Source organism: Zootermopsis nevadensis, unplaced genomic scaffold (genome assembly GCF_977971745.1).
Source record: "Zootermopsis nevadensis isolate Lab colony 2312 unplaced genomic scaffold, Znev_1.0 Znev_ptg000028l, whole genome shotgun sequence".
Classification (NCBI taxonomy): Eukaryota; Metazoa; Arthropoda; class Insecta; order Blattodea; family Termopsidae; genus Zootermopsis; species Zootermopsis nevadensis.
This window is the reverse complement of record NW_028259160.1, coordinates 18,099,422-18,124,766: the sequence shown is the minus strand read 5'-3', so window position 1 is coordinate 18,124,766 and position 25,345 is coordinate 18,099,422. Positions and strand designations below refer to the sequence as shown.

General features: G+C 45.0%; 1 protein-coding gene across 2 annotated transcripts in view; it reads right to left on the bottom strand.

The window, feature by feature from the left end:
- LOC110826619 (BLOC-2 complex member HPS3) overlaps window positions 1–25,345 on the bottom strand; it is a 77,475-nt gene that overhangs the window by 31,041 nt on the left and 21,089 nt on the right. The gene's annotated exons all lie outside the window — the stretch shown is intronic.

Sequence of the window (25,345 nt, the reverse complement as noted above, 5' to 3'; positions counted from 1 at the left end):
TGATGTCGTGTTCCTTCCGCCGAATTAAATCGCGACTGCATCTGAAGCCGCCCGCCCGCTGTTTGCGAACCAACGCAACTTGCAAAGAAAGTCGTTCTGCTGAATTCGTTCAGGTAGGGCGTGTATACTGCGATCCAGCGCTCTTGGCCTCTGAACTTTGTGAATTGGAACCTCGGAGCGAGTCTCTTACCACAAGTTTGCTGGAAGGGATAGGTACAAAGCGTGACTAGGCGTGACCCTTTTATAGAGGCGTGACGAAAGGTCACCGTAAGTGTTAAAATACGACGAAGATTTCCAATAGCCAGGCTTTCACTCCGTCTTTCTTTGATTAAGACGTCGGTGGTTTGTCTGTCTGGGTGTTGTGATTCGAGGCGTTATAAATGACCAGAAAGGAGATTGCAACGAACAGGTGGCATGTTGTTAACACAGAACAGTCACAAGACAACAATTATAATTGATAATTATCAGGCTTCCAGACTGCTGCACTGACACAGACTGTACTGACCGACGGAAACTCCTTCCTTCCTTCCTTCCTTCCTTCCTTCCTTCCTTCCTTCCTTCCTTCCTTCCTTCCTTCCTTCCTTCCTTCCTTCCTTCCTTCATTGAGTGGTCCGCTTACTGGGCACTGCCTACAAGGTCAGCGGCCATAATCGGAGGATCAATATCTACCGACTTCGCAATGGGATCCTGACAGGCATCCTAATTCCATAAATCACTTTTGCACTAACAACTCGGTTATGGCTGCCTAACCTATCAACCAGAACAGAGACGAGAACAAGCGGGCGAAAGGGTTTCGAGCAGGCCCGTCACATCCAAATAAAATTATCCGTGATGCTACAGAGAGCCATACGTTATGTTACGTTACAAGACAGCGGTCGTCGTTTAATTTAACTGCACTCTATCAACTGTGCTAACTAAGATCCTAAGATGATGATGATGATGGTAGTGGAAGGGGAGTGGCTAGCGACTTTTAAGGAGGCTGTCACACACTCGGCTTTATGGCAGTTAGGGTCGTCGGGTTGAATGTCGTCACACGTCTGTGTAGCGAAGCAAACTTCTGAGGAGGAACCTCGTCTTCTGAAATTCATCGCTTTGCCTCTTTCCGTTTCCTCTTGAAGTCCAGTGATCTCCGACATTCAAAACTTGAATATTCAGCAAAGAAGCCTGATTTCGCAGCGTTTGAATAATTTAGACAGCAGAATCGAAAACTCAGAGAGGGATTCCCCACCCACTGCTTTCTTTCTGCCTTACGTGCAAAAGTAACCGATATAACGAACCCGGAGCCCGGATAAAAGACCCCCTCCTGCACCACCCCGGAACGAAAAAAGAGCAGGTGGGAAGGATAGTGAGGGGAGGGGAGGGGGTTGTCTACGCCAGAACGAATTTACTAAATAGGTTGTGATGCTGTTTGCTCTTCATATTGGCACAGGGAGAAATTCTGTTGGTATTGATCCTGTAACCTCCTCTCGTCCGCGTTGTTACAGACCATTATTTCCTCTCATTCTTGTCGATTTCTATTTCCGCCGAGGCCCTCCGTAGCGACGACGAGGATTAGAAACGCGAAGGCAGAGAAACGACCGAAAAACGGAAGACCGACGTCACATGACCACAGGACCTCCAGACTGAAATCCATCTGCGTTCTTCACCAAGAGCGAAGGACCAAATATTTACTGCACTCGCAGAAAACACGAAACCTCCACGCTGATGAGATTCGCCGGGAAATGCAAGAATGTTTGTTCAGAATTCACTCGGAGGACAGAGCCAGACACAGAAGTACAAGGAATTCAACGCGTGGGAGACAGAACGTACTTGTTAAAAAGCACTGCGACCCTTTTATACATTCGGCCTCAGCCAGGCGCTGGTAAGGTTAGGTTGGTCTGAAGTGCCTAAACGCCGAGGAAACCAAGTACGTGTACATGAATTGTCGAAATTGCACGACAGTGAAAAATCAAAATTGCATTCGCGAATAAGTTAGGAGCAGATTAAATTCGGCCAATGCATGCTACAATTTTTTTTAATTCTTACCTTCTCGTCTCACATGTAAAGTGCGTAAAAATTTAGACATACAAACTGAAAATTTTAGCTGGTTATTTGTATGAGAGTAAAACGTGGCTTCACTTTAACGACAGAAAAGTTAATGAGGGTATCTGAGAAAGGGGGGGTGTCGAGGGGAATATTCGAACCTAAAGGGGATGAAGTGATGGGATGCTAGAGAAAATTACAGAACGAGGAGCTTCATAATTTGTACTCAACTAAATACTATGAGTGATAACGTGGATGGATCGTGTACAATGCGTGGGGGAGATGACGAACGCGTACATGGATACACAATTTTAGTCCGAATACCTGAAGAGAAAAGAGGTTTTAGGAGAAATACAGGTTCGAAAATGTGATATTAAAATAACGTGGATTGAATTCGTCTGTATCAGCATAAGCGGGCTCCTGTGAACACATTAGTGAACCCTTTTGTTTAAATAAAACAGACACGTTACTGTCTTGGTGAGCGACTACCAACTTCTCTAGAAAGACTCCGTTTCCATGACGCGTCCATTAAATATTTGTATTTGACGGCGTATGTGTAATTCAGCACCACGCTGTGTACTTCCATGACAAAGACACATGAATTACACTAAAACTGGCGACATTACAACTAGAGACATCTGGAGTGTCTCAGTTATATAACAGATCTATTCAGAGGCTTCGTCATTCGCTGGCTACGTGTGTATACGCGTCGGCTATCAGTTTAAACAATGTAACAGCAGTGTTTTGTTTCTGGACGACAGAACAATGGAACGGCTTCCATGTTCCAGGTAACTGAGATTTAATTGGAAAAGTGTTAAGTTGAACACAGTTTACTGTGATTAAAATTCGTGTTGCGATTAGGAATTATGAGTGAATTAATTTAAGGTGCCGTAAGGTTTGTGTGTTAGAACACGTCGAATTCATGGCTCTAGATTTGCGTGATCAGAAGTTCTTATTCACTGCAGAGCGGAGGCATTTATGGAAGCCTCTAATTGGATCATTCAGTTCCAGCGATACATTTCGCTTTCAAGAGGTTTGCGTGGCGTGGGTTGAGGATTAACATTAAACGCTAAACTAATTAGTGAGAAATGTTTACATTGTGTGAGTAATATGAATTGAAAATTTGACAACGACGTTGCCCTCCTCCACTGTTACGTCACGTAGATGTGTAGGTGGATCTGGATGTTTAGGATAAAATTTCTGTCCCGCCTCCTCACCACGTCAGAAGCCAGAAAAAAAACATGGACGCCTTCACGGCCGTGAGAACTTCCTCCTGAACTTAATTCAGAATTTCTGGGACAAGAAGAGAGTCTTTCATGGCTTGTCCGTCCACTCACATGAACTCCGGTGTAATTACGAACGGGTCCGGAGAGACTGCCCTCTCGTTCCAGCATTTCAGTGCTAAGACTTCTCTCAACTACCGGAGCCGGAATACTTGGCCTGGAAGGTTCTTTCTGGAAATGGAATGAAAGCGGCCGCAGATGGCACAGAGTCGCAGGACGTCGTAAAACGCCAGAACAAACCCCGATCACTCAGATAATAAGACCATGGAGCACAGCAGCCTCCCTGGAGAAGCTAGTAGTCGCCCAGCCGATCAAGAAATTATCTGCCTTTCACGGAACCCCAAGGTTCATCACGTGCGCACATGAGCCCGCCACCGGTCCCCGTCCTGGGTCAAACGTGGTCGAAACCCCTGAAGGTAAAAGACCCCTCAGGATCCACGTGCAAATGGGAGGGTAATATTAAAATGGATCTTAAGTACATACGATCTGACGCCGTAGGCTGAGTTCATCTGACCAGTTTGTGTAAATTTTGCAATTTACTGACTAGCTGAGCAAGTATCAGCTTCTCAAGGAGGGCCCTGGTGCATGGAGTTCGTTGAGACTGAAGAACAAATTCTGGGCCCAAAATGTCACCCACACAGTGAATATTATTTGATAATTTACGTGGTACCATATCCGGACGGGGAGGAGTAAGATGTGGCTTATTGAACAACGCTGTAACAAATATCACAGTTATTTCATCAGCTGAGTAGTGGAGTGAGGAAGAAAACCCCGGAAACTCCGATGTACCCAGCCTTAGTACAGCGGAGTACTGTCTCAACCGGACTGAACGAGCGTCGAACACCAGTTCCCTAGGATGGAACGGTAACCGCGAAAGCAAAGAGCCGGCAGCGGATCCTAACGAGGTAATGCGCGACAGTAATTTGATTGGTCGAGCAAATGAAACGTCAGCGTGCGAAGTATCATTGAAAAACCATTCACAATTCCGAAATTTTATATTAATTCTGGTTACAGCGGGAATACTGACAATTTAAATGTTGGTTACGAGTTTCCATTACATTGCAGATATTGCTGTATAATGAAAAGGCCACTTGAGCTCCTGCATGTTTTGTAATTTGTATCTGCGCGGTTTTATTCCTTATTAGCTGAGGTACAGCCTGCCCCAAAACACTACGGAACACAATGCCACAAACAAAAGACATCGGACTCTTCTTCGTGTGTCAGCACTAGTCTCGGCGCTGAAACCAACAATTCATTACGACACACAGAACTACAATTAATTAATTAATTACACATGACTTTTGTGCATATGGGTGTGGAACTTGGTCTCTCGCCTTGCGAGAAGGAAACAGACACAGGGTGTTTCAGAACAGTGTTTTGAGCGAAATACAGGGAGTCCCAAAAGATGCTGACGTATCTAATGGTCGTGCGTATACATATTTTTCGGACATCCTGTACATATACGTAAGGGCTGGGGGGGGTCATAAAGAGGAAGATGGAGTTACGTACGTCAGACATTTACGAGAAATACTTGCCGGGGGAATCCCCTGGCCGTACGTCAAAGGCCTGAGCATTTCATTATGCACTTCGGAACTGATGTGTCCTGATCCCTGTTGGAGAGAAAAGACGATAACAGGACAGACGAAGCATCGAGCTCTTGTACGCCCCGCAAGGAATTATGGGACTTAGAGCTCTCTCCTTAGTCTTCACAGAAAGGAAATGAAAGTTTGATCCAGGAAACGGAAACGCATCTCTTGGGAAGTCACTGACGATGTTTACCAACTCAGGAGTCGGGCACATTCGCTGCCTTGGACAGAAGTTTTACAGCACAAAGTGAAAGAGAATCCTTCTTGAAAGGCTGATAGTGGCTCATCAGGTAGCGAAGAAATTCCCTGCTTATTACTGAACCGTGTTCACAGGGGCCCGCCACTGACTCAAAATTGCCTTTTTAAAAATTCGTGCCAATTGTTAAATCGGGGTCATGTAAAAACCGACGGATGAAACAGAGCCTAGAACTGACTGAGCTCTCTGCAAATTTCCCAACTTCTGCTGCTCACGAAACAATAAAATTAAAATGGACAACTAAAATGTATAATGAAATTACACCGATTTTTAAGTATCTTTCCACTGTCTCGTTTTCTTGTCACAAATCTACATTTTTAGGAGCATTTCTGGCATTTTCTTTTTCACCAGCATAAAGAGTTTCTAACAAAAGGTAGACTACACTCAAGACAACTTGCGTAAGATTTGAGTGACGCAGAAACTTTGCTCAAACAAACTCAGACATTTACTGTTCGCGGCAGACTGTCGACAGACAGAGTCAGTACGAATTTATCTGTGGCAAACGGGGAGGGGGGGGGGGGGGTGAAGTGGCTTCATAGTGAGCGTTGTAACACAACTGTAACTACCACTACCATTGTCAATAATTTCTGCGTTCAAATTTCGGATGAAAGTTCATTGGTATGCTTTAAACTAGTTACTAACCACGCTGAATTATGGATAATAAGAATGTATTAACAATTACTTGATTTTTATGTTTAATTTTAAATAATCATTCTTCTAGTCAGAGCCTCGCGGCTCATTTAGCATACATTCGTGGCACACTGGTCGAGAACCTATCAACAAACAACAAATTCGCTATCTGATCAGCTTTTCAGTTCCATTTCTGCCATTACAATGCAACAAAACTTAAAAACACGTTTGTACATTTCTGTAAACTTCAGATTATAAAATTATCACCCCCATAAGAATACGCATTTCCTAAAATATACGACGCGAAATGTTTTATTAAATACAGGAAAAGGATAATGACCGCACACATTCATGTATCTGTGCCAGCAGTGCACAGGCACGCCATTAATTTCGCCACAAAGTGTCAGCGCATGACAGCGAAGATGAAAGAAAAAGTTCAATAAACAAACACGAAAGACGCAAGATAAATGTGTGTACTCCGGGAGTGCACGTCGATAACGTTGATCACCGATGCTCCACTGCAACCTTAACAGGTGAAGAACCAACGAACAAACGGAGGTCAGAAGTAAAACAAATTTGTTCACGTTCTGCTTTACGCAGATGGATGTTTAAAACCTCTGTTTACTGACGGATCAATTGCACGCAATTAGTGTTTGTGGTAACTATTGCGTTATTATTAATAATATTATATGAAAGTTGCTGATTAAGAGGATGAATTCAATTACAAATTGCTGGCGTTGCATCAGCAAATCACAGCACGCACTGGACGCCAACACAATTACGGCTAATGCGCGGGGCCACAAATCGCTGGTCGAACACTGATTCTATGCGGAGAACTGTTTGCGATTCCTTGCCAAAAAAAAAGAGTGTTATATGATGGACATCGCCATTGAAATTTAATCCAGCGGGATTTTCGACTTGATTTATCTGCAACAATCATTTGCATTTTATCTGTATGACGCGTTATTTGTAGAAATTATGTAGAGTGGGCTTCTGTCCGTCCACACGTTTTATCCCCCCACCCCCCTCGTAACTACTTAACAGATTTCGATGTAATTTGGTGTTGTGTCTATACCAAAGGTTACCAAGTGTATTTAACCTAATACAGAAATAAAAAATGTATCCGACTCGCCATATGAAACATCTGCACATAAAATAAATAATCCGTAGCGAACACAAAAGAGTTTACACACGCTTTTATTTCAAATTTTGAATTATGAGCGAGCCTTCCTTGCAAATGTCCCACTCAAACTCTGCCATAGTTATCATCTGCATAATTGAAGACGGCTAGGCGTTAGAACTGCTAACACCACGAACAATGTCAATATTTTTAACGTAATTTAGCCAATATGTTGTGGCTAACACTGACAGCCATTTTAACCTTCGTGGGATCGTTAGCCATCGTATTACGGCACAAGCTTAATGTCCTTACGTGTCATTAATGTCACAGATGCGCCACGATCATGGAACTGTGTGCAAGAGTTCGTGTCGCATTTTATGAGACAGACCGAGTTTTCGGGGGGTCTACGGTTTGTAGCACGGCTCAGCCTCCACCCCATTTCTGGGATATGCAAAACGTGCGTTCTCTCTCCACCATTTGGTCGGTCTCACCTCTAAACGCCGACAGAAGGGAGGATAGAAATGTTGAACACGAGACATTCGTCGTGAAAAGGAAAAGACGATCCACAAATTCCAAGATGGCAGCAAATCACACACAGACCAAACGCAACGTCAACCAGAATGTTGGGACCGGCAGCGGATCGCGGACGACTGGTTTATTAACACTGTTTTAGGCAAGTTTCCAGTTCCCTGGAGAAGCCTAACTCTGGGGTCAGATTTGCGGTAATCCGCGTCTTCCGCCATTGAACCGAGGTTCAGTGAGAGATTTCAGATTGAGAACACGGACCGTGCAGTGTAAAGCTACGGCGAAGTTCAGTTGGACCAAGTTCCTTATCTTTCGGTCGGAACGTCTTCTGCTCGGGAAAGGGTTCCATTTTAGAACTCAATCGAGAGAAAAATTTCTCATTATTCCCTAACTCCTTGCTAGAGAGAAAGGCATTGTTGCGTACTGAGAACAGACTCTTACAGGGACGCCAGATTTCACCGTTCAAATCTCTTTACTCGGAAAATGTAAAATTATCTTCTTCTTCTTAAAGAAAGATTTTAAAAGACTGGTACCACATTTAAAATCCTCTAAGTTACAATGTTACTAAATGTATTTTTGTAATACATAATAATTAATAACTATAATATCAAAAGAAAGATACACACACGTTAAGAAGAGAATTTTGACGCTTATAAGGTATTAAGTTGGCTGTACTGTAAAGAAAACTAGAACCGTTTACGAGGGATAAATATAGATAAGCTAATTAATTAATTAATTTTACTAATTAAACCGCCATCAATCTTGCTAGCTCGTACCACAACCTCCTGCCTCCCACGATGCCAACAAAACAGTCGATCTCGCCTCGAACATTCTTTATTTTTCGCACGCATTAACTCCAGTTTGCACTCGGCCCTAGCCACGGCATGAGACTCGCTCTGACACTCCCCTAACTTTGCAATTCAGGCGCCATTTTACGTCCTGTAATGTATACGTATTTAATCCTCGGTTCCCGACCTCTGCCACGCTGCGCGCCTGCCAACTTAACCTTTTCTATTATTCAATTTTCATTCACACCTGTTATAGAATTTAATGACAAGAACCGGCTGACATGAGTCACGCCCACATTGTGTGACTGTAGCGGGTGTTGTCCACTGTATTTCTTCCAGAAAATACAGTGAGAAGCAAAAACCCCAAGAAATTTGTTACTTCGTTGAAACATTAAAAGTCGCAACAGACAGTTAGGCCTAAGGACTGAATATATGCATAATAAACTAAATTAATCAAAATATAAGTAAACGTCATCAAAGATGATAAACATCTGTCCATATTTCATGTTAACACAAAGTCTAAAGAAATATCTAAAACTGTGCCTAATTTCATTTACAAACATTTGTTTTTCATGTAAGACTTGAGGTTCTCACAGCGGTGAGTATGAAGATTTCCGTCTTCTGGGTTGTTGCGCTGTGTAGTCTGGTAGATGTTAACCAACGTTTGAGAGGTCATACTGCCTCCAACATAACCCTGATGACGGTGGCAGTATGACCTCTGAAACGTTGGTTAACATCGACCAGACTACACAGCGCAATAACCCAGAAGACGAAAATCTTCATTTGTTTTTCATGTCTGAAAAGAGGGTTCAAATCTCAGCCCGGAGACCGGTTATCCTGTCTGAGGTTTCTCTGCTTTCCTCAGTCCCTCCAGGAAAATACCTGGATAGCCGCTTCGTTCCACATCCTTGCTTGTGTCGAGGAAAAGTTGTACAGCAAAATAACCAACTTCTTGGAGTTAAATTTCCCGAGAAAAGATAAATTTGAGTCGCAGAGCGCGGTTCACTGCAGCATGTAGCCCCACGTAGGGTAAGCTGAGACCCTTGAAGGGCGCTGTTCCCTTTGCTCCCAGCCAACGGCTGCAGGCTTAAAGTTTTGAAGCCAAACAGAGCTCGGTCTTTATTTATGTGTTCGCCACAGACACAGGTCGGCTTCTGGTGGGATTTGCTGCCTTATGAAAACTTATTCCGAGGGCCAAGGCAGTCAGCTGACCTGGAGTCGCTCCACTCCACCGCATAACGGTTTATGGAGCAGTAACATCGTACACCTGCAGGTCGCGACCATTTTACGAGCTATTTCGTGATTTTACCTAGTCTATTCAGGTAAATTCCGTGACAGAACTTTTAAACAGACACGGACCGCCTCCTTTCAATTGCAAATGTCCGTTGAATCGCGCTTTGGAACAACGCTGTCCCGTGACGATATTGGTACATATACGTACCATCTGCTTTAATAATCAGTAATCGTGTATTTTTACCGCAGCTCCGTCCTCGGCTGTGCCTTATGCCATTCTTGCACCATATCTCAAGAATGCTAATGTTCGATTGTCCCGGATACGCTGATGGATGCGTTCCTTTACCTCAGTAGATGTTGCACACAGTCCACGGCCCCCGTAACGCAGTTCCACGTTGGCACGTGCTATCAACTTAGTAGCCTTGTCGAATGCGTTACAGTATCATAAATACCGAGAAACAAGAAGTCCGTATTGTTTTTTTATATCTTAATCTCTTTTGGCGACGCCGATAAAAGTTTTCAGGCAAACTAGAATTGCCCGAACTTCCTCTTACGTCTGTTAGCAGCGGAAATACACGCAGGATTTATTGATTTTTTCCCAAACAAAGAAATATTTTTGCTGTCCGCACAAGTTAGTTCCTCCACTGCAAATCGCAGGGGTTCCATCCCGGACGAAGCAGAAGTAATCTATGTGATAAAGTGTTGGCTCGCGTCGTCAGCCGATGATGGCTCCACATTCTTTAGGATCTTTTAGCGGAGTTTGACCACGGCCTGCAGACCAAGGACCAATATCCGACAAAAACGCTGGACGAATGTGAGCCACGAATAACAAATAAGTAAGCGAGAGCAGGTCTACTACGGCACAGGTGTCATGGGGGTTAAACCGAGGGTAACTTGAAGCAGACACCAGAACGTCACGAGGTTGCGAAACGCGTCCATGGGGATCTCGGTGACAGCAAAGAAGTGCACCCTGTTCCTTAGGGGGTGGAAACTCCGTACTGAAAACGCCCCCCTTCATAAAGGGCGAACAGTTTGATTGTCCCTACGATAATCAAGCCTTTCCGGTGCTTTGCTGACAGGCAGCTGGTGAGATGAAATGAGCGTCAAACTAGCACCGCATTGCAGTGCACAGTTGATTGATAATTTGTAAAACGGCTGAGATTGGCGCGGAATGTAGCATGCAGAGAGACATTACATATTCGTCGTTTATTTTCTGAAGGAAAGAGACTATCTAAGCGACCTAGGCGAAGATGGAAACGTATAAAGTTTTGTCTGGAAGAAGCTGGGGGTGTGTAAGGTAGGACACAGACCGGTGGCGGGCTCTTGTGGCCATAATAGTAAACCTGTGGGCTCCACAAAGGACGGGGAAGTTCTCAACTTCCTGAGCAACTATTAGCTTCTGAACGAGGACCCTAGCCTACTCGGTGGAGTTAATGCCGGTAAGTGCAACACGTGACGGACGTGTGGTTTTCTAATTCCCTTGACCTTGTCACGCTCGGTGATCTGAAACATCACAGACCTTTGGTTTCTGTTTCCACAGCCAGCGCTCTGCATTCCGCGGTATTCGGGCGACCGCCGCTAATTTTAACCGCCGTGGCGGCGGGATGTGCATGTCAGTACGCGGAAGGGGGGAAACCCCCCCCCCCCCCCCCCCGCCCATCAAGCATCTCTTGATGACCGTGAGATCAGAGGCAAGTCTGAGTCTGCGCAAAATAACGAGTCCACCGTCATCACAAAATACCTGAACGGCACTTAACTGGAGGAAACTCCTGCCACGAGGCACACTTAGGAGACGCGATATTTGCCAGCCCAGTCGGGATTCGATTCCCGGCAGGGACAGGATTCTGCTACATTCACCACGTTCAACATTGCTCTGGGGTCAACCCACGATTTTTCGATGTTCGCCTGTGGAATTGTCGCCGACATCCAGGGCCACGTCTTCACGCCGAATTCATCATTTTGCACGGTGAACCGCTCTTTGGCTGCTCCTGCGTGTGCAACGAAGAAAATGAAAACGACGACGACATTCCTCGCAACTGGTCGATGGATGATTCATTGATTCTGTGTTTGTCCGGAGTCGCGTATTGAAACAAGTTCATGCGACGTGTCATCTTTGACGACGCAGACTCGCGATTTGGGGTTTCGTTATTTAATGACGTCATAACGAGTGCCGAAAAGATCCACGCATTCTTACATCCAGCACCAGATGGAGACGGGAGTGGACCGTTTCACGCTCCGGCGTCGAAACCAAATTTAATGAAAATCACTTCGACTGTGTTTCAAACCCGTAGACGGACGGAATTTTTCTCTGACGGTAGGCAAAATGTGCACGGGGTGTTATTGACTGCAGGGTCACGGCTGGAGAATGCGCAGTGGTTAGCAGAGGTCGCCGCTAGAATGCAGCACCAGCATCATGATGCATTAATCGTCCTTCAACTGTCTGACAAAAGCCTGACGCTGATAAATCACCGTCAGTCAACTGTTTCCAGAGCGGAGAAAATATAAGTAAAATGGAATAAGTAATATATAAAACGACACACGCGGCACTGGCGGGAGCTCATTGGTGGATCGTAACAATACACAGACGAGGGGGGGACAACGAGTTACAAAATACAATTACCTCGAGGGTAAGGCTTAGACAGGACGACCAAAATGCTCAACCGCGCTTATCTGAGACCACGCAGCTGAGTCGTTCTTCAGAATCTGACGGTCGCTCAGCTTGTCATTAAATTCCTCGCCTTTAACGGGACCGGACGGATCTCGGCCATAAAAGACGGGGAATTTCTTGACTAGTTGGGCGACTGTCAGTTTCTCAGGAAGGACTCTGTTCCATGGAGTCAGAAACTGGCAGAAGAGAAGAGACAACTTGAGAAACACAGGTGTAGAAGGGAGGATAATATTAAAATGGATCCTAAGAGATATATCCTGGAACAGGCATACTTGTAGTTCAGTTTGCAGCCAGAAGGGCGCTGACCGGACCGTATCGGGCTAAGACGCCATTTTCACCCCACGCAGACAATAATGATGATGATGATGATGATGGTATCGATCCGAATTAGCTTGACCAGCATAAAATTGGCGCCCAACGTGAGGGCATCACCGCAATGTAATATTAGCGAAAGTAAACGTTTCAAGCCAGAAAGGTCACGAGTAACTTCATTCTTCACAGTTTAATAAACCAAGTCAGAAATATACCCGCTGCATGGGCGCCATCTTCCCGATCGAAATGAAAGTTCGCTTGTTCCGCTGTGCCAGCGTCTGACAGCTCTGTTTGATCAATAAGCAGACATCAAGGATTAAGCTGGGGGGGGGGGGGGGGGGGGTCAGGCACCACGAACCGTGTGAGCGCGGGGCTAACTCGCCGACGAAACACGCGCGGGCGAACCAGACTTTGGCGTTCAGGACAGCGCCTAGTGGCGAGCGAACGTTTGTCAGGGCGAAATAAAAATCAGAATTTACTACTAAAAGAACTGGCTTCTGGAATGAAGGAAGGAAGGAAATACGCAGAGACAAACTCTACCCACAGGATGTAGGAACAGGAAATCAAGCCTGTACACTTGATACGAGGACCCACGATAAATGGGTCGGTGCCACGACAGACTGCTGACGGACAGTCTAGCGTCGCGGTCAGACGTCGTGGCTGCTGGAGCCTGTTTCGTTCGGGTTAAAGACGGTAGCAGCCCTCACCACGGTCTCCAGACAGATATAATCCTATGAAGCTTCATATCTACGTCCCACGTACAGCTTATTGACACGTGCTTAGGCGAAGGGGTCTTTTGCACTAATGACCTCCACAGAAAAGAGTCCATCTTGAGTCGGTCGGCGAGGAACCCGCCACCGGTCACTGTCCTGAGCCAGATGAAACCAGCCCTGAACCTCGCACCCTACATAGGGTGCGAGAATCTACGAGAAGCCCCAAATCGTGAAAACCGGCAACCTCCAGGGTGTCGCCCACCGCTGCCGCAAAACTGCTCAGTGTCGTGGTGGAATCTTGTTTTGTCTCGCCGTGTTCTCTGTGGGATCCGCTTAGACGCAGCCCGCAACAAAGAGATGTATGCAGGTGCTGCGTCACGACACCCTGATGCCCTTTCGATGTTCACTTCGAATCCCCTTATTCTTCCGGCGCATAATTATAGACACAAGAGGTGAAGAGTGACGAAAAGACAAAAGGAGACGCCGGAGAGAGAGAGAATCCCGAGGTCTGTACAAGCACGAAATTACCAGGTCTCTGAGAAACAAGAAAATATTTCACGTGCGGAAATCATCAACGAGTCCTGAAGACAAGTGAACCCGGGTAACCTGGCGCGTAATTTTTTGTAGGAAAACCGGAAGTGAAAGAACCACCTGGGAGAACTAGACGTAGATGAGAGGATAATATTAAAATAAATCAGGAATATGATGAGAAAGTCATGGTCAAGTGGCGGGTTCTTGTAAACACAGTGATGAAACCATCAGTTACATCAAAGAAGGTGCATTACGTGACCAGCTGAACAACTATTAGCTTTTCTGGAATGGCTCTGCTCCATGTATTTAGTTGGCCAGGATAATAGACGAAACGAATTCTTGTGACTTCGTGAATCACGTAGAATGCAGTGTTCTTTTTCCATGCGATGAAATTCAGAACACATTCGACTTTCGACAATCTAACGCGTGCCCTTAGGGTTTTGAAACAAATGGTGGGATAATCATGGCTGCTTGTAAGTAACGCGATATTAATGGAAACCGCGACACTTCGAAGGCGAAGTCAACATCGCAGGAGGAATTGCACAGATCGAATTCCGGTTTCTTATCAAAGACGAAATTGGAACTGGCGTTTGCTTCAGTTCGCAATTGAATTCCGGCAGAAGAAAGCGGAGATTCCCGGAAGACAAAGGTGGTATGTCGTCTTCAGTTTCAATTCTACCTTCTACTTTGCAGCAGACCACCCGCCACTGCCACCACGAGGGGGCGCGCTATTTGCTTTGCGCGAGTGACCGTCGATTTCGCCGGTCTCACACCAAACATCGGCCCCCGAGCGGACCTCTGTTCTTCGCACTCGCCTCACGCCCTTCCTAGCGACATATTGGCAAATGGCGTTTGTCTGATAGTTTCGGCTATTCAACGAAGCTTTCCAGCTCACACATTACACCGGATCATATGTCATCCTGATCCCAATTTTAATCCGAGGTCCTCTTTAACACTGTTCAACCAGGGGACGAGGGACCCGACTTCCACTTTTTTAGTTCCTGGAGTCCAGGACATAACACTGAGAGGTGCTGACGTCTTTGGCTCCAGACAACAATTGGAGGAGATGACTGAGCGTTGCCCAGGCAACTGCGATTTACAAAAGCTCCGGATAATAAATTACATATCGAACATGAATGTTGATGTGAGCTGTCGAGAAGCAGCGGACAAGGGGACATGCTTTGTGTTACGTCGTTGAACGCCCACGGTACATGCGCACCCCCGCGTGTCAACACCCACTGAAATTCTGTCTGCACGATCCATGGTTCAGCGTCTTTACTCGCCCAAAATCCTGCAGAATCAGCCCCCCCGCTGTTACTGCTTTGATGACGTCGGAAGGCCGTGTTTGAGACCCGAGTGAACTTTCAATTAAAGAAAAGATTCTTTCATTTCTCAACAGAGTTGGCGTCTGTGGCTGCAGTGGACATTTCTGGAAAGTTTTCATAAATTCTTTTGCCTGTAATTTTCAAAGCGCGCTATGAATTAATCGTGAGGTTAACAAGGAATCAAAAAACAGACTTTTGTTCGCTCAACACTTCAAAGGACAAGCCTCATCTAAATAATATTTACAAACGCTGTGCTTACCCCTAAGGAAATATACCAATTCACTTCTACAAATTTAAGTACAACAACGGCCTTTGTTCTTAAAACAGAGAATCTGCAAAGCTGCGCCCATACACAGAAGTGAATCGGTTTTACAAAAGTAATTTTTGCTACATTTAAAATAACATTTATTTAATTGATCATTTAGTGACTGAATCAGAGGAACATTAGAAGATGGCTGCCTTCTGGGTTGCTGTCCCGTTTCAGACGTCCCTGTTGTCTCCATCATCAGGGGTGAAAACCCTAAACCTTACAGAGGAACAATATTTTGAAGACGTCTACTTTAAATCACAGCTGCCTCAACCTGTACGTCAGATACGTGGTCCAACCTTTGCTGCGCAACAGAACAATAGTGATCAGATATCTGACCTTGAAACACTTCGTTCCAGTCTTACAGGTTCAAATCACACTTTAACGGTTCAGGGTAACGCACTGTCAAGATAACCCACGTTCAGGAACCCGTCCACATCACTCAGCGTCATGAAGGAGCTGTCTGCAGGAGTTGATGCCAGTCATCACGTGTGCTCAGAAGAACACCCACGACCAAGCACAACGCCAGGTTGTGTAGAGAGGTATTTGGAGCTAGCTTACTCCTGCGCATTAGTAGTAGTGCCCGGCCTCATTAAAATCGACGCACTGTGCACACGTGAAGTGGTCCAAAGAGGATGGAGATGTGGAACAAGAGACGGCCGCACTACAGATCGAGCGGCCGTAATTAACCGTGACTAATTAAATAATGTCGAGGTCTGTAACGCTGCTGCCTATGGTCCGAGAAACTACTACGAGCAGTGGACGAGTCTCACACACCATAGGCGGCCCTCGTGGTACCAACATCTGACTTCATGAAGCAGAGTCCGTTTGACGCCGGTACCCAAGAAATTTAAGACACTTCATGGAACCCGAACGTTCATTACCTTGCTCACAAAAGCCCGGCGGTGCACCATATTCTTAGCCAGCTGAAACCAGCCCATACCATCACATCTCATTTGAGATTAAATTTTTTCTTATCATCTCAAAGTAGTATTTTCCATGAAATTGTACGTCAATTTCTCGTCTCTTGAGGTGCAGAATGATTCTGAATGGCGGACGCAGGAAATGATCGCGGCCTATTTTAAAGTATTGCCTCGCGACTTGTCCAACAGAGAAACTGATACGCGGTTCCGATATGAGCGACTAAGGCGGTCTCTGCTTTCAGGTCGCAGGCAAATCCTTCGAACAGGCTATTTACCTGAACAGAGGAGCACGCTGACGAAACGCGAGTGGGAAAAGTGTTCGAGGCGATGCTTGTTACCGGCATAGAAATTCTTCTGTTTCTCCACAACAGTCTGGTTGCTAGGCGACCACGACAGAATCCGACAGTGCAAAAGCGATCTATCGCTATTCCGCTGCTTATCAACAGTTTAATTCGTAAAACGATCACTATGCGTCGCTAGGGCTGCGAATATACAATTCAATTATTTCAGTACAATTTACTTTAGATTAAGACGGGGAAAAATCGAATGCCTTCGTTGGTAACAAACGCGCAGAATGACGTTTAGTGGATGCTGTGAAGAGCAAAGTCTGTCTGATACGAGTTCCCATGCAATTAGAAGGCAATAAAGATAGAATAATGCGTTCATGTCTCTTTGACAAAACCACCCGAGCCTTAGCAAAGCATGTTTCATGGTTGGGCTTTATGATGTTTGATGCGAGTATAAAGCTGTCCATTTTGTCGGCACGGACTCAAAACCCTTTCCTTCAACACTTGCTCGCATGGCACTTAAAAACACGACTCGCTGTTTCAGCCGTGTTTACTACGGTCCAGTTTTAACGTGTTCCTGGCACGACGCGCATACAATTAGCACTCGGGGAGTCGTCTCCGTCGACATGACTGAATGAAGTGGAGTGCAGTTAATGCACCGTAGGCCTAAACTTCGCCACTGCTACTATTAACAGTTTTACACGACGGCAGGGCCCTGAAGATGGAAGAGAAATGTCTCTCCGAAACGTCAGTAGTCACCTACAAATGACGGAAGGAACAGCAAGCCAGAATACCACAGGTGATTTATCTGTTCTTGTCTGCAGAAGACAGCGAAATCCTAGCGAAACTCAAACGTAATTCGGTAATGCATAACCGACACACTCGGTCGGTTTGACTCCCAGAAGACGGATGCCATTTCCATTTGCAAGTATCGATATTTTTATGTGCCTCGTCATATATTTCACTGTGTCTGTACACAGATTTTTATATCAAATTCCTTTATGCACGCTCTATAACAGAAGGGAAGGAAAAAGAGGTCGACATCCATTTAATATAGACGAGGATTCAAATACTGAAAGGATATTTATTCAAACAGAACGATTCTTTATGTGAACGTAATTTGAGTGGGCAGAACGAGCATTGGAGTTCATCAGTAGAATATTTTGCGGGAGAGATACTGAGCTGGTTCAGAATGAAGGAACATTCCGCCTTCAGTCCGAACTCCGACCTGCAAATGTTCATCTAAACTCTTTGTAGGAAAGTGGTAACTACCTGTACCGCACCGCGCCCTTTAACCTTCAGCGACCAGAAAGTAAACTAGACTAAGATATAAACAGAAATAATGGCGAAGAAGGAGAGGAAAGGGAGAATGTATCATACGGTTACAGCAGATAATAGATAAGACTTCATTACGACTTACATTTTGTAAAAATTCTCTCGCTAGATTGTACAGGAGAATTCTCAGTTAATTATTATTTTTAAATACAATGACAGTTGCTAACAACACAAATGGTCTGAATAAAAATAAATGGCCATTCAGTTAACGGACGTTCGTAAAATTCAGAGAAAATAATAAATTCTGGCTTTATGTACTGTGAATAGCTCCAGAACAATGAGACCTCTGATAAAACCTGAAATACATTCCGTTAATTACGACTTTAAATGTCTCTCTGGGTTTTAGAATTATTCGCTGGCTAATTCCGTTGACTTTTACAATCTGGCTGGCGCACTTGACTTTTGTCAGTTGTAGATAAACACCGAGCTTAAGTAAGTAAGTAAAATTGCAAAGAACGCTCGTCGGGAGACACTAATTTTACTCTTTTTAATCTTAATAACACTGTTACACAAGCGACATCGATTATAGTCGTCAGTAGAAGTGAAAGCGACTTTCTTGCCCTACGTGTAAGAACGCAAGCATCCTGTTCCTCGCAATATTAAGATAAATGTGGCACCCGCACGAAATGTCAGGGGTTCATTTCCTGTCAGAACCCACCCCTAGCCGCGATAAACAGAAGCCGCTGACGGGGTACTAGGAATTAGTGTGAAAGTAATTACTTTTCATTATGCTCCGTCAAAACTAATGTGGGGTCTATTTGACTGTCTTCATCTTCATTGGCGTCACAGCCCACAGAACCGGCCCATCATGGGCTCCTCAAAAGGTAAGACACAGAAATCGGACCAGAGCGGGAGGAGAGTGGGTGTGTCGCAAATTCATAATTCATTTCATTAAAGATAAATTTAGAAAATGAACCAGATTATAGTCTGATTTAATTATCAACTGTTAAACTGTTTAATGAAGTTGGTTCAGGTGCATCAGTTTTATATATATATAGCGTCACATGAGTTGGCAATGTGACCATGAACAGCGAAAAGATACTATTTTGGAAGGAGATGAACCTGGCCCGTTTTAAGGTCGCATCCTAAAAATCACAGAACTCGATGGAGGTATAAATATGGCTGTTGTCTTTTGAATTACAGAGCCGTGTAATCCTGATGAAGGAGGCAGCAAGGACTTGTGAAACATCGGATAACTGTTACCCAGACTACACGGCGATACAACCCTGAAGACACCCGTCTTCGGACTCATCGCTGTGAGAACCTCAAATATCTTGAACTTGTCAAAATTCACTCTTGTAGGTACAAGGACATCTGTTGTCCGTAAAGTGAACTTTTTAAGCTTTTATTTGGCGTCGTTCTACAGGCGTCAATGGATGGACGTCTCGCGGCACTCAAGAAATGAAAATGGATTAAAGTCGCGACCACTGCTGTCTTATTACGTCACAAGAACGGCGCTCTGAAATTTCACAAGGTGAGACAGATGTCTGAACGAAGAATAAAAAGGAATCAAGTGGCGACCGAACGAACTATTTTGGTCTGACAGCTGAATTCGTGTGATGACGTGTGGCATACGCGATCTACTTCAATTAAGTCAGTCAGATTGTAACTCTTCAGAACCCTAAAATACACAAAGCCAATGACAAGTGACTTTAATCCTCGTTACTAGAGGAAACTCTGGTGTAAGTACTTTCGGAATAACAAGGGACGTTTCGATAAGACAAGTCTGCAAGGCTAGCCGTCCAACAGACGCTACTTGACAGTGACATCTTTGAAAAGGGAGAAAATTCTTCGGACTCGACGAAATTTCCCACCATCGGTCAATAGAATTATTACGAAATTATTACGTAGAACAAAATCAACACAGGATTCTGTTGCTACATGCGATAACAGATCTTAGAAAAAAACTTTTGTTCAGGAGTTTTATTTTGTAGACTAGATACAAGATGGCGACAATTAAATATACATTGGATATAAAATTTTATTCAATCATAAAGGTAGCATTAAATTCTGCGTGAAATTTCGTCTGTTTGTTAACCGTTAGGAACAAATGTAATTTTTTCATAATGTAAAGTAGAAATATTAAAAAGTCGATGTCTCTGCTCACGGAAATCCAGATTATACACAAATGGGCCACTGCACAATAAGATTATAACACCTCCTATTTCATACTGGGCTCAGCATAAAGATTAAAGATGCAACCGGGTCTCGTTTGCGCCTGCGCAGAGCAGCTCAAAGAACCAAACAATCGACGTCAAGCGTCGCTTCCCCGAGTCGGCTGGACGTAACAAGATTACAGTTTATACCTTTGAGTAGCGCACCTTTCGCAAACACTTTTCACCCAACAGCACTCCGACAAGACGAGCCTAATGTCATTTCGGACTTCAAACAAAGCTGTAAGCGCGACCGAAGACAACGATGCTGTTTCTTGGTTCAAATTCTTGCAACATTTCGTCCGTCTATGTCTTTGAAAGCGCAAAAGAGCGGAACTGAGATAAATCTTCGGCTCTAAAGGGCCCCAAGCAGTATCCGTTTCTCCTTCAACTAAAAATAAGCTGAGAAGAATGTAAGGCGTCCGGAAGTAATGGGGTAACGGGAGAAGCCGAGGCTAGCCTAAACAATTTTTTAAAAATTCAGTCCGTACCGGAAACACCGACAAACCGGTAATTAGGTTTAATGCTGTTTCTCAAACTACGTCTAGGTCTTCCTTTCAGGTCTTGAGGCTGAAATGTTACACTCGTACTACACGTCCCGCCCATCTCACCCTCCTTGATCTGGTGAAGAGGAATGATTATGAAGGTGTTCGCGACGTGGTTTTCTCCAGTCTCCTGCCATACCCAAGAATCGAATGCTGATTAGACGATATTTTACTGTAAGTTGATTTCCAGCAACGAGGGCGTTTGTTTATGAACAGCGCTGTACTCATGTACGCCAGTTAGTAGATTTAGCGGCAAGGATTAGAAAGTTTCGCCATTCGCGGACTATAAAGGACAGAACACGGCATTCGAGGAACAAGCCGTGGTATTGATTAATGCATTAGTAGCGCCGAGACGCGTTCTTTATTCTGTCAAGTGGCCATAAATACACAGAAAACACAAATAAACACAATCCACGAGCACTGAGAATTTTACTTGTTTTTAAAAGAAAATGGAGTTTGTGGCGTCATCATTTACGAATGTCTGCGTGTGTGTGTTAATTGTATTTTCAATATAAACGCATAATCAATTGGTTTTCCTTAAATTTGGTATGACGTCATTACAGTGCACCGCTGTTAGCACCTAATTAAAGCAGACAGGGGCCATTCAATTTGAAGTCGGACGCTGTGCCAGAATGGTTCGGCGTCAAAATAGAAGTGACGTCTCTAAAAAACAAAACACACTTCATCGAGTTCCCTCCAGCTGCGGTGGTGTCCCTCAGCCACGTTACCCGAAGTTTCCCCGACGTGTTAGACCCACGGAAGGACCCGCTCCGTGTTCTCCATATCCAAGTTTTTCTTACACGCGAACTGCTCGCAAGAAGTTGAACCAGAGTCGGGAATTTCTCAAATAACTTCCCAGGCGATACGAACGGGTGCGGGCGGATTTTAAGGACGGTGGAAAATGATAAGAGAGGAGATTAGTTCATTTTCCTCTTCTGGTTTTTTGATTTTCAAAGTATGACTTAGGCAATGCTAAGAGCTTAAAGCGAGATGATGTACAGGCAAAGCAAAATAATAAACCCACGCGCATTTGCACTCCGTTGAGTGCGCAACTGTGTTGTCCACGCCACAGAAGTGTTTCAGTTCGAAGCAGGTCTTTTGGAAGGGGGGGGGGCAGAGTCCAACCAGAATTCTCTTCAGGGTTACTTGGTGCAGAGTGCAAATGACACTAAAACCGAAGTTCAGTCCAGCCGCTTAGACCACGTTTCTCAGAGGCTTTAGTAGGGATGATTACTCTTAGAGAACAAGCTGATAATGGACCAGGGGCACAAAGCACAATTTTTGGTATCACACCTGGATGGAAAGCACAACTTGGTAGACCTAGGTATAGATGGGAGAATAATATTAAAACGGATCTTAAAATAAGGTGTGAAAACGTGGGCTGGATTAATTTAGCTCAGGGCAGGGACCGGCGGTGGGCTCGTGTGAACACGGTAATAAATCTTCGTGTTTTACAACACGGCGTCTAGAGTGGGCTCAAACATATCGAGCAGCAGTTAAAGATTTGTGATACAGGAAGTCCTGAAGATGGAGGCAGTATGTTCCTCCGAAACGTTGGGGTGGACCTACAAGTCCACACCGCGGTACAACACAGAAGAACAGCGCGGACACCTCCATCGCCCTGAGAACTTCAAATGTGAAGCAGAAAGTGTTGAAGTTGCGATTTATAATGTTATTAGAATCGACACGGCTTCAGAATCAAGAACTTGGCGCCTTCAAGCGTCTGTCTGGCCGTTCTGTTCATTTCAAAGCCGCTGTCAGCTCAACTTAAGCCCTGCCGTGCTCTCTTCGGCTGCAACTTCAGTTCCTCGCGTGATTTAATGGAAAAGTTTGAAGCACTTATTAACACCTTCACAGCGCCTCGCTGCTGCTGTGGGAGCACAAAACGCATTGCTGCCTTACCCAGTCAAGCATAAAGAAGCTGACAGTCGTTGAGGCGGTTGATTGATTCCCTGTCACTGGACTTTTCTCTCAGCCAGAAGAAATGCACAGCAAAACTGCGAATGACTTTCTACTTTACCCCCGTGCATACTACATGCTCTGCCCATCTCCTCGTGAAGCTCATCGTACGTATAATATATCAAGAGGTTTCCCCACCAAAATTCTGTACTTATTCCTTGTGTGCCGATTATCTCGGCCACACGTCCAGCACACGCACGCAAACCTGAGTAAAATCCACACGTCTCATTTGGTTTGGAAATTGCGTATTTCGTTTCTCACTTGTCACTGCAACGTTGTGCTGCCATGGCAACCGCAAGCCTGTGCTCTCTGATAAAATTGAAAGCAGAAGAAGTTAATCTAATAAATTGTCCTTGTGTGTCAGAAAAGCGCTGACCTGGGTTTCACCGACGCTGCTTACAACGCACTGCTCCGTTCTCAGAGAACTCTGTCCGGCCACTGGACAACCGGACCGTGGCCGACACTTGTTTTGTTACACAGTCCAACTTCTGTTAATTAAACGAAGCCAGAACTCCTGAATTCAAAACTGAACCAGCCGGAAGTCTGTCCCCTTGCATTTTCACTTCTACGGAAGCCGACAAACGTCCGCATGTGACACGAATAACAGTCAAGAAACAGTCACCGAAACAAATGTGCACTTGTCAAAGAGAGTGACCCCCGTTCCAGCGCTTCACTCTGCCGACCACAGGCACTTTATCGGGGGAATTTCCCTTGAAATTTTCTATTGGACAGGTTTCATGGGCGCTGCAGACGGTCGCTGGAAATAAGGAACGCTGTATCGGGTGACTCACTGTATACGACACTTTAATCTCGTCCCCCAGTTCCAATATCGGCCTACTACAGCATCCACAGAGTCCAGACGCAGACAATAAGACTGAGAAATAACAGAGAAATATTTGCCACGAAACAAAAAAGTTTATATTTTGTACTGATACCGCTCAACTAAGAAGGTCCCTCGTGGCTGAGGGAAAGAACAATACGTGTGCCTTCCACTGATAACGGGGCAAGCCCATGTAGTCTAATGATGAGTTAACTCTAAAGAGGCAACTTAATTAATAATATAATGAAGTTCGTTATCCCTCAGCGTTAAGAGCCTCCTTTTGGCACGACGAAGGAAACCTCAAATACCTCACTGTACAACGCTGAATGCCGGACTATTCGCAGAACAAAAGCTGACAATCGAACATTAAAAGCGAAAGATAACAGTTTATTAAAACCGGACTAATCGATGCCCTGTTTTATGTCGAGGGCGATTAAAAATAATACAATTTTTAGAGGTCGCTAACATTCTTAGGCGTCGTCAGATGTTTTTGTGCGTACAAGAAGAGTACTGGTTAGTGATTCACGAAGAACAAATCTGACCCTGATTTCATATCTCATTGTATCGGTTCTGGTCGAGCTGTCATGGCTATTATTGTTACGAACTCTGCTACTTGTTTGAGTTAAGCAAGCGGTCGCAGTTCTAGAACGTAATGAATGGACGAACGAACGTGCGATGCCTGGCACAGCCTGTCGCAAACCTCGTTCATTAGCAGGCCATTGTGTCTAGTACCATCAGCGTGCCTGAGTGCGACTGAACGGAGCAAGAGACGCCATTTGGCACGGCCCCCGCGTCTCTAGAATTTGGGCTCAGTGACTGATTTCTCTTTTTTGCCAGTCAGCATCGATAAAGCCAAGTGGTAACTATATGTACCACCTGCTTCAACGTTCAATAACGCTGCATTTTCCCCCACGGAGAATATTTATGGGGTTCGTGTGATTCTCAGAATAAACAGAGACTTTTTCCCCTGAAAGAACAGAAACTAATCGTTGTCATGGAAACGGCTTGCGTTTTCTTTGCCCGGTGTTTAAGTACGACCTGCATTTCCTTCGGGATTCACAGGATTAAACAACAGGAAAATAAATAATTGCTATTTTCCTCGGTTGTAGCTCCGTGTAGTCTGGTAGAAGTTTACCAACGTTACAGTTGCCCTTGCTACCTCCATCATCAGGGCGATTTTTATAATTGTTAGCATCATAGTCAGACGCCCATCTAGTGCCTTCGAGGTTAAGAATGCATGGAGCTATGCCTCCACATTCGTTCCACGTATTTGCGTTGTGATGCTTGTATTTCATACTTACGGACAGATTAACCTTTCAAACGCCTTTCAGAATCGTAATCGACGAAGTGTTTTCATTTCGCCGAGTCTTGCAGGTATGAAAACAGTTGAATAAATGTTCGGAGCGCCGTCTCGACATCTGGTGGGCCGCGTTCTTATCACCTTCAGTTCCAGAACAAAACACTATCAGCAAGCGAGCTTCGGAGGAGGAAACACCCGCAACATTAGCAGATTGCTTATTGATTCTGAGCCCACGTCACTAACTGAACCGCTCACTCCACCTTCAGGGTTGAATAAGACCACGGAATATCTCGACGAGGTAAGCGACAATCACCGTTTGTAGAAAACACGATAGCAACTAGGCCAGGGGCTGGTTTAGATTCTCGGTGGGGCACGACTCTTCTCGTCGCCATTGAAACCACCCGGCGTCCTATCCAGAGGGCACGTATGAGGGGGTCGAAGCGGCCGAGGCGTGAGGCTAACCACTTCCTAATTTTATCGCAAAATTACGCCGTATGCTTTGTTGCGGAGCGTCCGGTCGATAATCGCTTGGTTGTGAGACCAGAATCGAACCCAGAAGACCTGAAGCACGGTTATCGATCCCGTCCACAGGCAGCGCCAGTGGAGTGTGTCACGTGGTCAGCCACAGTGTCCGTTGCCACGGACAGCGAATCTCGTGATTTTACTCAAGTCTGCTCGCTACTGCAATTACGCAGATAAACGCGTTCTACTTAACCAAACAACA